The sequence below is a fragment of the Lampris incognitus genome, chromosome 1 (assembly GCF_029633865.1).
Source record: "Lampris incognitus isolate fLamInc1 chromosome 1, fLamInc1.hap2, whole genome shotgun sequence".
In the NCBI taxonomy this organism is placed as follows: Eukaryota; Metazoa; Chordata; class Actinopteri; order Lampriformes; family Lampridae; genus Lampris; species Lampris incognitus.
In genome coordinates this window covers 121,199,669-121,213,056 of record NC_079211.1, presented here as the reverse complement: position 1 = coordinate 121,213,056, position 13,388 = coordinate 121,199,669, and positions in this window count along the sequence as shown.

Below are 13,388 nucleotides of genomic sequence, written 5' to 3'. Positions count from 1 at the left end.
CTGATCGCGTTCGCGTCCCGCGCGCTGAACCAGACGGAGCAAAACTACGCACAGATTGAGAAGGAGTGCCTGAGCATCGTATTCGCTTGTCAACGCTTCCACTACTACCTATATGGGAGGGGTGATGTGACTGCAGAGACCGACCACCGCCCGCTGGTGTCAATCTTCACTAAGCCCCTTCTCAGTGCACCAAAGTGCCTTCAAAGCATGCTCCTCACACTTCAGAACTACTGCCTCACAGTGATGTACAAGCCAGGCCCTGAAATGTATATAAGTGACACGCTCAGCAGAGCCACCACCCCGCCACAGAGAACGGACACTCAGTACAGACGTGAAATGGTCTGCAGCATGCAGCAGGTACAGTATGACACGGCAGCCATTCAGCAGGCAGACTATCTAAACGTCACCAGCCAACGCCTCGCACAGATTCGAAAACACACAGAGGAGGATGTGTGTCTTCAAACACTCAAGTCGGTCGTGCTGGAGGGATGGCCAGAACGCAAAGAGGAGAGCCCCATAGCCGTCAGAGAATACTGGGCCATCAGAGATGAAATAAGTGCACAGGACAGTGTGCTTTTTAGGAGCCAGCGTGTCATCGTTCCGAAAGCTATGCGTCCTGAGATGCTGAAACGGATCCACTACAACCACATGGGGGGTGAGGCTTGTTATAGACAGGCCCGGGATACTCTCTGCTGGCCAAATATGCAGGGGGAAATAAAAGACTATGTGCAGCAGTGCTCAGTGTTTAACGAGTATGCACACGAGCAACAGAAAGAGACTATGATGTCACACCCGCTCCCCACACGTCCCTGGCAGCTGGTGAGCATGGACTTGTTCAGCTACACAAGGCAGGACTTCCTGCTCATGGTGGATCACTATTCAGACTTCTGGGAGATTTATCTACTCCCAGACCTGTCGGCAGAAACGACCACTCGAAGGTGCAAGGCGCAGTTTGCACGGTACGATATCCCTGACCGGGTCATTTCCGACTGCGGAGGTCAGTTTGATTGTGGAGAGTTTCGGGCGTTTGCGAGGGAGTGGGGCTTCGAACATGTCATGTCCTCCCCGAGACACCCAAAAGCTAACGGCAAAGCAGAGTCTGCAGTGAAGATTGTGAAAGGCCTATGCAGAAAAGCAGACCGGGCTGACGAGGACCCCTGGAAGGCTTTTCTACACTGGAGAAACACGCCCACTGAGGGCATGTGCTGCAGCCCAGCACAACGGCTGATATCACGGAGGCTGAGAACTCTTCTCCCTGTGGCCGACCAGCTACTAGCACCTCAGATCATCGCTGGGGTCACAGACAAGCTGAGGGTGAAGCATCAGGCAGCGAAGCTGACATATGACAGAACTGCGAGGGATCTGCCAGAGCTAAACGTCGGCCAGCCTGTCAGGATCAAACCAATCCCGGGTGACAGGACAGGCCGATGGAGGAGAGGTGTATGCCTGCAGCAGGTGGGACCGCGGTCCTATCTCGTCAACGTGGAGGGAACCACGTACCGTCGCAACAGGGTTGATCTCCGACCAGCAGAGGTTGCCCCTCCACAGCCGTCAGCCCACACAGAACGGCCACCGGAGCAGCCTGTGGGCGCGTGTGCAGCTGAAGGGGGCCATGTGAGCGGGGGCAGCATGGAGGAAATCGTCAGCAGCCTTGTAATGTATCCAAGGTCGTCAGCCCCGAGGTCGCCGCCATCTCCCCCACAGGCTGTGACCACGCCATGCCGTGAGTTACAGGGCCGGGCCTTCTCCCGGAGCGGGAGGCAGATTAAGCCTCCAGAAAGACTTGACCTCTAGGTCATACACTGTACTGAGATTGACACACACACACACACACACACACACACACACACACACACACACACACACACACACTGGACTGTGGACATTAAAAAAAAAAACGAAACAAAACTGTGACGTTCACTTCTAATGTTCTTATCTTAGTGGTCTTGTGGATGTTCTGATGCTACCATTTTGTTATTGTTCTGCAAAGGTTTTGGTTGATATTGACTTGCTGTTCCTTCTTGATGCACTATTTTAATATTGGGATATGAGCACTAATGTTCTAATGGCTAATACTATCCATTATATTATTTGGTATTGTATTCTACGAAAGGGAGATGTTGTAGGGTAATGTTATGCAGCCAACAGCTCCCCTGGGGGCACTGATTGATGTATACTTGCCTTGTGTAACATGCCTCAGTTGCGTTATGGGCACAGCCGGTGAATACACGTTACTAAGAGACACAGCCCGACTCTGTCTGTTATTTATATGCACCTACACTTGCAACAAAGGTGCTCTTCAAAGCCCCCCCCCCCCCCATCCCAATCGCGCACAGATCGCTGACTGGCCAAAACGCGCGCACAACGCTTGTTCCATTTGCGCACGGCAAAAGAGCTCTCCTCTCACACACTATTCAATCCAAATATAGGCTAATTAAAAAGGTAGCCCCACCACCAAAATTCAGTCATATTTGAGACACGCAATCATTCCCAAATCCCAACTTTAATGCTTTGAATTTGTCCATTGAAAATTGATAACAAGCTCGTTATTTAGTGATCTGAACATACTATACATCAGATTTACATGGGGAAAAAAACCACATACTGGGATCTTAATCAGCCCAAACATAGGCGGTGTGTATGTAAGCCTCTTTTCTAGTCTGGACCTCAATCCCGACCGGGCTCGCGCGGGTCCTCCTCCTGTTGCATGGTGGTTCAAAGGCCAAATGAAGACCACACTGAAAAGATACCAGATCAACCCCTCTTCTTTGGAGGAACTTGCCTCATGCCGCACCATCTGGCGCTCTCACGTCTCACAGGGAGTGAAGTATATGGAAAACCAGCGCACACAGCACCGTGTAGCAAAGCGTGCGAAGAGGCATGCTCGCAAAGCTACACCCCCGCCCGCCCCCCAGCACCACTTTTACATGCGCGGTCTGCATGTTATGCTCGCGCACCAGAACCCGACCCGTGTGGCGAAACCCAAGACAGACAGACACAGGATGACTTCAAAATCCACAAAGAGTGGTTTTATTGTGGGAGGGGAATGTATGGTGCAAAAAACGTTCTGTTAGTGGGATGTGTGAATAAACTATGTGTGGTGTCCCGTGGTTTGCGTGTATAACTATGTGTGAGTGTTTTTAGCCTATGTGTGGTGCGGTATGTAAATGACCAGGATGTGTTGAAATAATGTGCGTGCACCTGGCAAGAAAGTCCAGTCCGTGATCCAAGAGGGGTTGTCCGAGAAAGTCCGGGTCCGAGAAGTCGAGTCCGAAAGCAGGGGTCCAGGTAGAGGGACAAGGGGGGCGGGGAATCGCAGGAGAGAAACGTGAAGGTCGCTGGGGACGAGGGAGAGTCTTGGGAGGAAACAGACACGAAGATAAGACACTGGGGAATAAACAGAATGCAAGGAACGCTGGAGGGCTTGTCAGAACTTTACCGCAGGGTTCAGTACGTCGAAGCACGGAGTGGTGTTCTGGGAGACTTCTTGTAGAGGGCTGCCTGATTGCCGCAGGTGCGCCTGATAGGTGATGGCAGACACCTGGTGCAGTGCAGCGCTCGTCTCCTCAGAGCGCGAGCCGAGCGCTCGGATGTTTCCGGCACGTCCGAGCTGGGGGAGTGGCTTGAACGTGCCGGGGAGGCAGCTTGGGGCGGTGTAACCACAACAGGACCCCCCCCCCCTCCTACGGGAGACACCGGGCGACCGTCCGATGGCGTTGGCCCGATAGAACTCCTCCAGGAGTGCGGGGTCGGCCAGGTAGGACCGGGGAACCCAGCTGCGGTCCTCGGGCCCATAGCCAACCCAGTCCACCAGGTATTGGTACCCACGCCCCCGGCGAGCAGCCGGTCGACATCCCAGACCGTGTCACCACCGTCGAGGACCCTGGGGGGTGGAGGAGCTTGGACAGGGGGCTGGTGGCTACCGGTTTGAGGCGCGAGACATGGAAGACGGGATGGATCTTGAGTGAGGTAGGAAGATGGAGACGCACCGCCGAAGGGTTGACGATGCGGTCGATGGTGTAGGGACCGACGTAGCGGGGAGCAGGTCCCGGGCCAGGAGCCATATCCTCTGGCCAGGTCGATAAGCTGGGGCCGGCACTCTCCGCCGGTTGGCGCTGCGCCGGGCCCGCTCTGTAGCTCGCAACATAGCGGCCCGGGCAGTCTTCCAAACGCGCCGACATCGGCCCTCGTGGACGGGACCGCCACCTCCAACTCCTGATGGGGGAACAGAGGGGGTTGATAGCCAAGGGAACACTCGAAGGGGGACAAACCGGTAGCCGAACTCTCCATGGAGTTGAGGGAGTACTCCACCCAGGGCAGGTACTTGCTCCAGGATGCGGGGTTGCTGGTGGTAACGCAACGCAAAGCCACCTCCAGGGCTTGATTGGCCCGCTCTGCCTGCCCATTGGTCTGGGGGTGATACCCGGAGGAGGCTGACCGTGGCCCCAATCCCCTTACAGAAGGCCTGCCATACCTTAGAAGTTAACTGGGGACCACGGTCAGAGACAATGTCCAGGGGAATCCCATGGGGTCGGACGACGTGGGAAACGAGAAGGTCCGCCGTCTCGGCTGCAGAGGGGAGTTTGGTGAGGGCAACAAAGTGGACGGCCTTGGAAAACCGGTCGACAATGGTCAGAATGGTGTCATTGCCTTGGGACACGGGGAGGCCAGTTACAAAGTCCAAGGCAATGTGGGACCAAGGTCGGCCGGGGACAGGAAGGGGGCGCAGGAGACCTGCTGGAGGGCGATGGAGAGCCTTGCTGCGGGCGCAGGCCGCCACGAACTCTCTGGTGTCTGCCTCCATGGTGGGCCACCAGAAACCCCTGCGGATGAAGGCCGCCGTTCGGTAGACACCGGGGTGGCAGGCAAGACGGCTGGAGTGGCCCCACTCCAGCACCTGGGGCCGGACAGAGGGAGGCACAAATAGCCGGTTCCGGGGTCCATTGCCTGGGTCGGGCTGGGCCCTTCTCACCACCGATTCGATGGCCCAGGTGACGACACCCACCACCCGGGCCAGGGGAAGGATGGTGTCTGGGGCGTCAGGGGACCCCTCGGGAAACAGACGGGAGAGGGCGTCTGCCCTGATGTTCTTGGTGCCCGGGCGGTAGGTGAGGGTGAAGTCGAACCGGCTGAAGAAGAGAGCCCAGCGCGCCTGCCTGGGGTTGAGCCTCTTAGCCGTCCGCACGTAGGTCAGGTTTTTGTGATCGGACCATACGATGAACGGCTGCCCTGCTCCCTCCAGCCAGTGTCTCCACTCCTCTAGGGCGGCCAGCAACTCCCTGTTGCCGATGTCGTAGTTCTTCTCCGCAGGACTGAAACGCCGGGAGAAGGCGCACGGGTGGATCTTCTGGTCCTCCGCCGACCGCCGGGGGAGGACGGCTCCGATGCCCGTGTCCGATGCGTCCACCTCCACGATGAACTGCCTGCACGGGTCCGGGTGGGCGAACACCGGAGCCGTTGTTAACAGCCTCTTCAGGGCCAAGAAGGCGGCTTCTGCCTCCGAGGTCCAGGAGAAGGGGCGGAGGTTGGAGGTGAGCGGCCACACGGCTGAACCCCCTGATGAAGCGCCGGTAGAAGTTTGCAAACCCCAGGAAGCGCTGGAGTTGCGTCCTGTTAGTGGGCCGTGCCCACTCCTCCACCGCTCGGGTCTTCCTGGGGTCGGTGCGGACGAGCCCCTTCTCCACGATGTGGCCAAGGAACTCCACGGAGGCGGAGTGGAATACGCACTTCTCGGCTTTCACGAAGAGCCTGTTCTCCAGCAGCCGTTGGAGGACCAGGCGGACATGCTGGTGGTGTTCCTCCTCAGTCCTGGAGAACACGAGGATGTCATCCAGGTACACCCCCGCGAACGTGTTCAGCATGTCCCGGAGCACGTCGTTGACCAACGCCTGGAAGACGGCCGGGGCGTTGGTGAGGCCGAAGGGCATAACGAGGTACTCGAAATGCCCTAGGTGGGTGTTGAAGGCCGTCTTCCATTCATCCCCTTCCCGGATGCGCACCAGGTGGTACGCGCTGCGCAGGTCCACCTTCGTGAACACCGTGGCGTGAGTGAGTGGCTCGAACGTGGAACTCATAAGGGGGAGTGGATATTTATTTTTCACCGTGATGTCATTTAGCATTCGATAATCTATGCAAGGCCTCAGGCTGCCCTCCTCCTTTGCCACAAAAAAGCCCGCTGCCACCGGGGAAGACGAGGGCCTTATGATTCCTGAGGCCAGGGACTCTGATATAATTGCGCATAGCCCCCTTCTCCGGGACGGAGAGGTTATACAACCGACAGGTGGGAAGGGCGGCCCCGGGAAAGAGATCTATGGCACAATCATAGGGACGGTGAGGGGGGAGGGAAAGTGCACTGTGTGATCTTACCAAGTGAACGACCATCTAGGGCTTGGGCTGTGAGGGGTGTGTCTACGGGGACGAGTGGAATGCCGGCCTGCCGGGCCAGCGAGCTGTCCATCAAACACTCGTCCGCCCCCGAATCCAGGAGTGCACCAATAGACAGTGAGTCGTTACCCCAGGTGAGTGACCGGAAAAAGCTGGTTGTGCTCCTTCTTGGGCTGGGGCTGAGGAAGGGTCGTCAGGCTCACTAGGACACCCCTCACTATAGTCCATCGGCCAGACGATATTTCGGTACACTCAAGGTGGCAAAACTTACTTATAATTTTTGAAAAGATCCATGTCTGTAGATGATATTTTGGTATGATAACCATTCCTGAGTGGCAGCTGTATCACAGTTATCAGCTCATGAAGTTAACCACCCGCTAAACTAAATTGCATTTTAGACGCTGGTGCATATCCTGGTTTAGCCTCATGGTCAGGACATTTTTCAATGTTCTATAATATTGTCTTTGGTATCATTTTAAAGGGGACCTTCTTAGCTTTCATTCAAGCCCTGTTGTGGATATTTCTCACAAATAGAGGTCACTTGAGCTCTTCAACCCGTCAATAACACACATCTTTCTGCAATTTTTGCCTAAACTATATACTTTCTTTTAGCCCTGTGGCCTCTAGGAATATCAGGGACACAAAACACAAAAACTGGAATACTCACAGGACTGTAAAGATTCAGAAAATGTATAATATACCCATACTATTTCATTGTGAGCCTTAAATGAGAACTAGACCAAAGCCAGTTAGGTCACAAACTGGTCTCTATACATTTGTTTAAATACACAATCAAAATACATGATAAAAAGGAATACCATAGTGAGGTAATGAACTATTTTAAACATTGACATTTACATATACTTAGTCAATGATACATGTAATCCCATATCATTAGTGGGTATATGTAATGGTAATGGGTATATGTGAATATGGTTACATTATTGTTATCAAGCTCTGGGTAACCAAGTCCAGAATCAACATCCTGTGCATCAATAGACTACTACCACAGTAATACCATCAGAATCATCACACTGTCATTCATCAAACTGCTCGTTTCTCTCATCATCTGACTCCCCAAGTTCAAAGTCCAGTTCTGGACCATCCTGCTGTTTTTGGTTACTGCAGGTCTGTAACCTGCACATGTCTGTGCATGGAGGTCCATTTGACAGGCACATGCAGCTTGGCATTTTGCATGAATGCACACACTTGCATGTTAGCATTTCCAAGACCACATCTGGTGCGGGTGGGGAGCGCATCCAGTAAATGGCCAGCTTGCCTTCATCGTCTGTCCATCCATACTCAGTAGGGCTTGGCGCCACAGGGTTAGCCTGCAGACAGCACTTCCATATTGCTGCCTGATAGTTGGCTCGTTGAACATGCATAAAGAGACAGTCTCTACATGGTGGCAGCTGGCTGGACTCAACCTCTCCCCTTTTGGTGCAGAAGAGCTGGTAACGCAGTTTGTTCACCTCAGCAGTGCTGCTATTAGCAACATACATCCGACAGGTGAACTGCTCAATTTTCTGGAACAGCTCATCACTCACATTCCATGTCTGTCCCAATTGACTAAAAGTCTCTTGGCAGGAAGTGTGCTTTCTCACTATCTTCAGGGCATTCAGCTTCCCTCGACCAGCGAATGCACCGACAGTGTTGCAGCCTGTGAAGGCATGTAAGCCAATTAGGCTGTCACAGATGCTGTCTCCAAGTGAACTTGCCAGTTTGGTGATGTCGACAAACCGTGTGCGGTTCTGAGTCCCACACTTCTGGTAGATGGGACAGGTGATGTCCTTCTGGAAGCCAAGACAAAGCACCATGACATCAGTGTCCTCAGCTGTGATAACTGACTTTGAGCCCGCATTTGCTGCATGCAGGAGCAGACGGGTGTCAGCTTCTTCATGTGTGGAGTGCAGTTCTGCTGCTTCCTCACACCCATCTTCTGTCAACTTGTAGCAGGTTTCCTAACAGGTCATGTACAACACCTTGCCATGCAGCATAGCTCTGTATCGTGGGAGTTTCCACTCTTCCACCAGAAACTTGATGAGACTGGTCTTGTTGGAGGAACTGCACAGAAATTCTCCACTGCTGGACGTGGTGTCCCCCTGCAAGATTCTTGTACTGGAGAGTGATGTCTCCACCCCGGTTCAGTCGTTCAGCATCTTTGATCGAAGTCTGGTGATAGACATCAAAAACAACATCAATCCTCCCACTCTGTGCTCCGTCATGGAGGAGAGGGGTTGTCCGAGAAAGTCCGGGTCCGAGATCCGGGAAGTCGAGTTCGAAAGGAGGGGTCCAGGTAGAGGGACAAGGGGGGTGATCGCAGGAGAGGTCCGGGGAAAAACGTGAAGGTCGCTGGAGCCGTGGAAGTCGCGGAGGGAGAGTCTTGGGAGGAAACAGAGACACGAAGATAAGACACGGGAATAAACAGAATGCAAGGACCGCTGGAGGGCTTGTCAGAACTTTACCGCAGGGTTCAGTACGTCGAAGCACGGAGTGGTGTTCTGGGAGACTTCTTGTAGAGGGCTGCCTGATTGCCGCAGGTGCGCCTGATGGGTGATGGCAGACACCTGGTGCAGTGCAGCGCTCGTCTCCTCAGAGCGCGAGCCGAGCGCTCGGATGTTTCCGGCACGTCCGAGCTGGGGGAGTGGCTTGAACGTGCCGGGGAGGCAGCTCGGGGCGGTGTAACCACAACACTGCAACCGCAACTGTGCATCCAGGATTGGACTATTCAGCCACCAATGGGCTCACAAATAGGAGAAGATGATCGGATACGATGGACAACCAGTAAGCAAGTGTGTGTGTGTGTGTGTGTGTGTGTGTGTGTGTGTGTGTGTGTGTGTGTGTGTGTGTGTGTGTGTGTGTGTGTGTGTGTGTGTGTGTGTGTTTGAAAGAGGGTGTCAAACCACATTAAAAACAGGAGCACTAATCATCTAATGAAATAAACACAAGCAGACCTGGCGCTGTTTGTGCAGTTTCGTCTCGTTTTATCCACACTGACATCCTTTTGTTCAGGGTTCTCTCAACACGTACGTTTTTGAGAAGTCCAGTCTACTCAGCGTCATCATGATTGCTTTGCAATAAGAACATTTACAACAACAGAACTAAACAGGTTATCGTTGGGGGGGGGGTACAAAGAATTATGAGCTCAGTTTTCTATGGGGCTCATCGGGGGTCACCTGTTGGCTGCTATGATCGAGTTAATACACTAACAGGAAGTTGACCTTCTAAGTTATGGCCAAGCTTCTCCATCATAAAACAAAGTTCACGGCGATTCTCATGATCCTGAATATTTCAAGGGATATTTGCAAATATGGTAAAACTCACCCAAAGCAGCAAACCGGTGAAAGCAGGACTCTGATCAGTGCTGTCACCAAGAGATCAAACTTGGAGCTGCCCCGCTCAAAATCGATGACAACCTGACAGTGTGGACTCAGTAAAAGTTTGTGGAAACTTTTGCACAAGACGACTACAGACAGTGGCATACAGGTCTGAACCAGGAAGAGAAAAAAAAAATCTGTATCACCTCGAAATGAGTCTGGTCATTGTCAAAGCGCCCACAATGTCATCATCTTATTCACTATCAATTGAGCATCTCCAAAATGTCACCTGAGGTCTGGGTCTTGTCTCTTTTTATCGGTTGTGGCAGAGACTTGCTCATGTACACAACCCTGTGGCAGAGACTTGCTCATGTATACAAACCTGTGGCAGAGACTTGCTCATCTAGACCAGACTACTCAAGATAAGAAGGAGCATACATTTGAACTCTGGGTAACGCTTTACATTAAGTGAATGTAATAAGTCTTAGTTAATAAGCATTTTATAAGGACGTATAAGGGCATTATTACCTTTTTACTAACACTTATTACATGTACTTAATGTAATCATTACCGAATTCCGTTTTAGGCTGTGTTCCTCCTTTAATGCCGTTCATTTGAAATAAGATAGAACGAGTGCGCCCAAATGCACAATTGAGGTGCAACTTAAACCCACTCCGATCACATGGAAATGTGCTTGGGGACATGCTGAGTAAGTAAAGCACCCACAAAATGTTTGAGATTGATTTACATTTTATGCTCTCTCTTCACAAACAAACCAGGTTAAACTTTTTCAAACAACTTTTAGAGAAGTGCATTTTCAGTGCTTGACAGAGGTGGTGTAGCACAGATGGGCCAAAAATTAGTTGATTTACAGTTTCAGTTATGTCCTTGTCATGGTGTGATGACAATCACAGACTCTCACCAGGGTTCAGTGTGACAGGAAAAAATAACTGGCAGATGTAATGTTACAGGTTACAGAAAAAAAATCCAGATTTTTTCAAAGGAAACTTGCTCGAATTATTCAGAAACATGTTTGAAGAAGTAAGACTTTGAACCTATGCCTTTACAAACACAAGCATCATGTAACACGGTTATAGTTGGAATAAACTACTTCAAAGTCTTTTAACTACATGTTGAATGGGATTTGTTGGCAAAGAAATCCAAAAGTGGGTTGTTTGAAAGCAATTAGATTATATTTCTGTGTGGATTATGTGTAGGATTAACAGCGGATTATGCTCCTGATGATGACGTTTAACAGTTAACAGGTTTAGGAAGTAATCTTCCCACCGTGGTCCCATAGTTCTGCCCAACAAATGTGTGTCTAACAACTCTGTAACATTGCGCTGCTCTTGAACATTACTCCTTATGGGTTAAACAAGAGTAGAGGTTTCCAGTAAAATGTGTCCGTTAATCAGCTCTTATCTGTACAAATTCTCCACAACAGATAATCCACCTCCGATGAAAAATCACAGGTTGTTCCTACGATCATACTTAAATCTTGCTTTGCAGAAGCTGACAAGTCTTTTACAAAGCCAGAAATAAGAGTCAAGAGTGTCTTAAGACAAATTTCAGTGCTGTTGCACTGGCAGCAAATAAGGATTCAGTGACATGACTGGTATATAATTGTTACATCAGGTTATGGTTCATAACCACTCTGATTACAATGAGGCCAAGCTCAATTTTGCACCTCCATAATTTTTTACCCAGACCACTTACAGTGTGTACAAATTTCCCTCTGAGACAAAGCTGTCCTGTCTATGCCATTATCGTAAACCTGATAACTTGAGCCTGTAGCCCTGCTTTAAAACTAGCTTGTCTGATGTTCAGTGAGATGTAGTAAGAGTCAGCCCTAAATAACATTGTTTAGCCCTGCTGTTGGTAGGTAGTTATTGTAAGACCAGCATGTAGCCTGGCGTTGGGAAAAGATTTAACTTCGAGTGCTTTTATGGGTAGAACAGACACCGGTTTTTGAACACCGGAAACTGTGACTGGGGCTTCCCAAAATCCACCATCTACTGTACTTTTGCTAATTTCTGAACCAGCTAGAGTTCTAGAAAATGGTTTCCGTCAAAGTGGCTGGCATCCACCAACCACATCAGCCACAGCCAAAGTTTGGCATGGAGATTCGGTTTGATGGCTGGAGATAATTTTGCAGCTAGATTATGAGACCTCATAAGCACATTACCATTTAACAAGTTTATGTATGCTACTGTTTAGTCGTATGCATATCAGAAAATCAAAGTCATTATAATGCATTTTAACATATTGTGAGTCTGATATGAAAGTGTTTTTTAACTGAGGTCTAAACCGAAACCAAAGGATCTTATTACATTACAATGCACCCATATTGTGCTTTCAATGTCATACAGTGCTTGTTCTATTACTTCATAACCAGGCGCGACCACCAGCCCAAATCGTATGGTAACCTCCACATATAAAGTTAGGTGCCTGCTGTGGGGACTCGAGAGGCACAGCTTATTCAGTAAGGTAATATGTACAGGTCAATTGTTTTTTTTTTGTTTTTTTTTCCTATGCTGTACTTTCATAAACAAAATCTGAAATAACCCTGTACATTGTAATGATTTGTGCCCATCAAGTTAGAACTGAGTTAACACAGATGTTGGTGTACCGTCCTCAGTAGGTAACATGATTGACTTGATACATTTTTTTGCAAGCCTGTGTGCACGCATGCACTGCTTAATCACTGATTCTGCAACACTTAACTCTGACTGAATCTGGTGAACTGAATTTGGAGAGCACTTTAAATACTGGTATGACAAAGCCATACATTACTCTACCATAGGAGGAAGTTAATTTAAGCAACGATGGAGGATCACGCCATATCCCCAATTTAGGGCAAATAATTTCATGTTTAAACTAATCACATCCCTTTGTTAACTGTAGGTTTCATGTTCAGATGTAACAATTTACCTGACCACCTAGTAATATTTGAACATATTGCCTACTGGCTGTATCGGTCCAAAGTACGAGGGGGTTTTGTGAGAGAAGTGACGTGCTGGAAGGTGTGCGCTAGGCCCATTTATATTGTCTCTCAAAGTTAATGAATGCTTACTGAGAAGCTCTATTATGTGCTTAAATGAAATGCAGAGGAAAGGACTATATATGACAAGTGCTCTATTCCTGAAGCTAGGTAAGAACTACACTAATACAATTAGCCCTGTAGTTTGGATTTAGTTTGCAGTTTTTCATACAAAAGTTAATTTAACAAAACAGCTACTGTAAGTACTGGCATACTCATCATCAATCTGTTGTTGGGCGCCAATGCTCCTTTTTATAGTATTTGAGTTCTGAAACAGGATCCTCAGAAGGGAAATAAAACCAGCAAAACACAAAATTTACATTCTCCTCTCAAAAAAAGAAACGAAAACAAAGATGTAAATAACATATTTTTTCTTCCAAAAAATGAATTAGCCATTAGACATACAATACAATTACATAGATACATATTTCCAATACCGCACATTCAATCTGCCAAAAAAAAGTAACGATTACAAAGCCAACAAAGATGCTGCCATATATATATAGAGAGAGAGATGTATGTACAATGATTATAGCATTCATAATTGCACTATGCCTCTATAAAATGTAAATTACAGGCTTATGTCTTAGGGACTTGTTACAAAATAAATCAATTTACTCAAAGAAAATTAAACAAAAACAAAAACA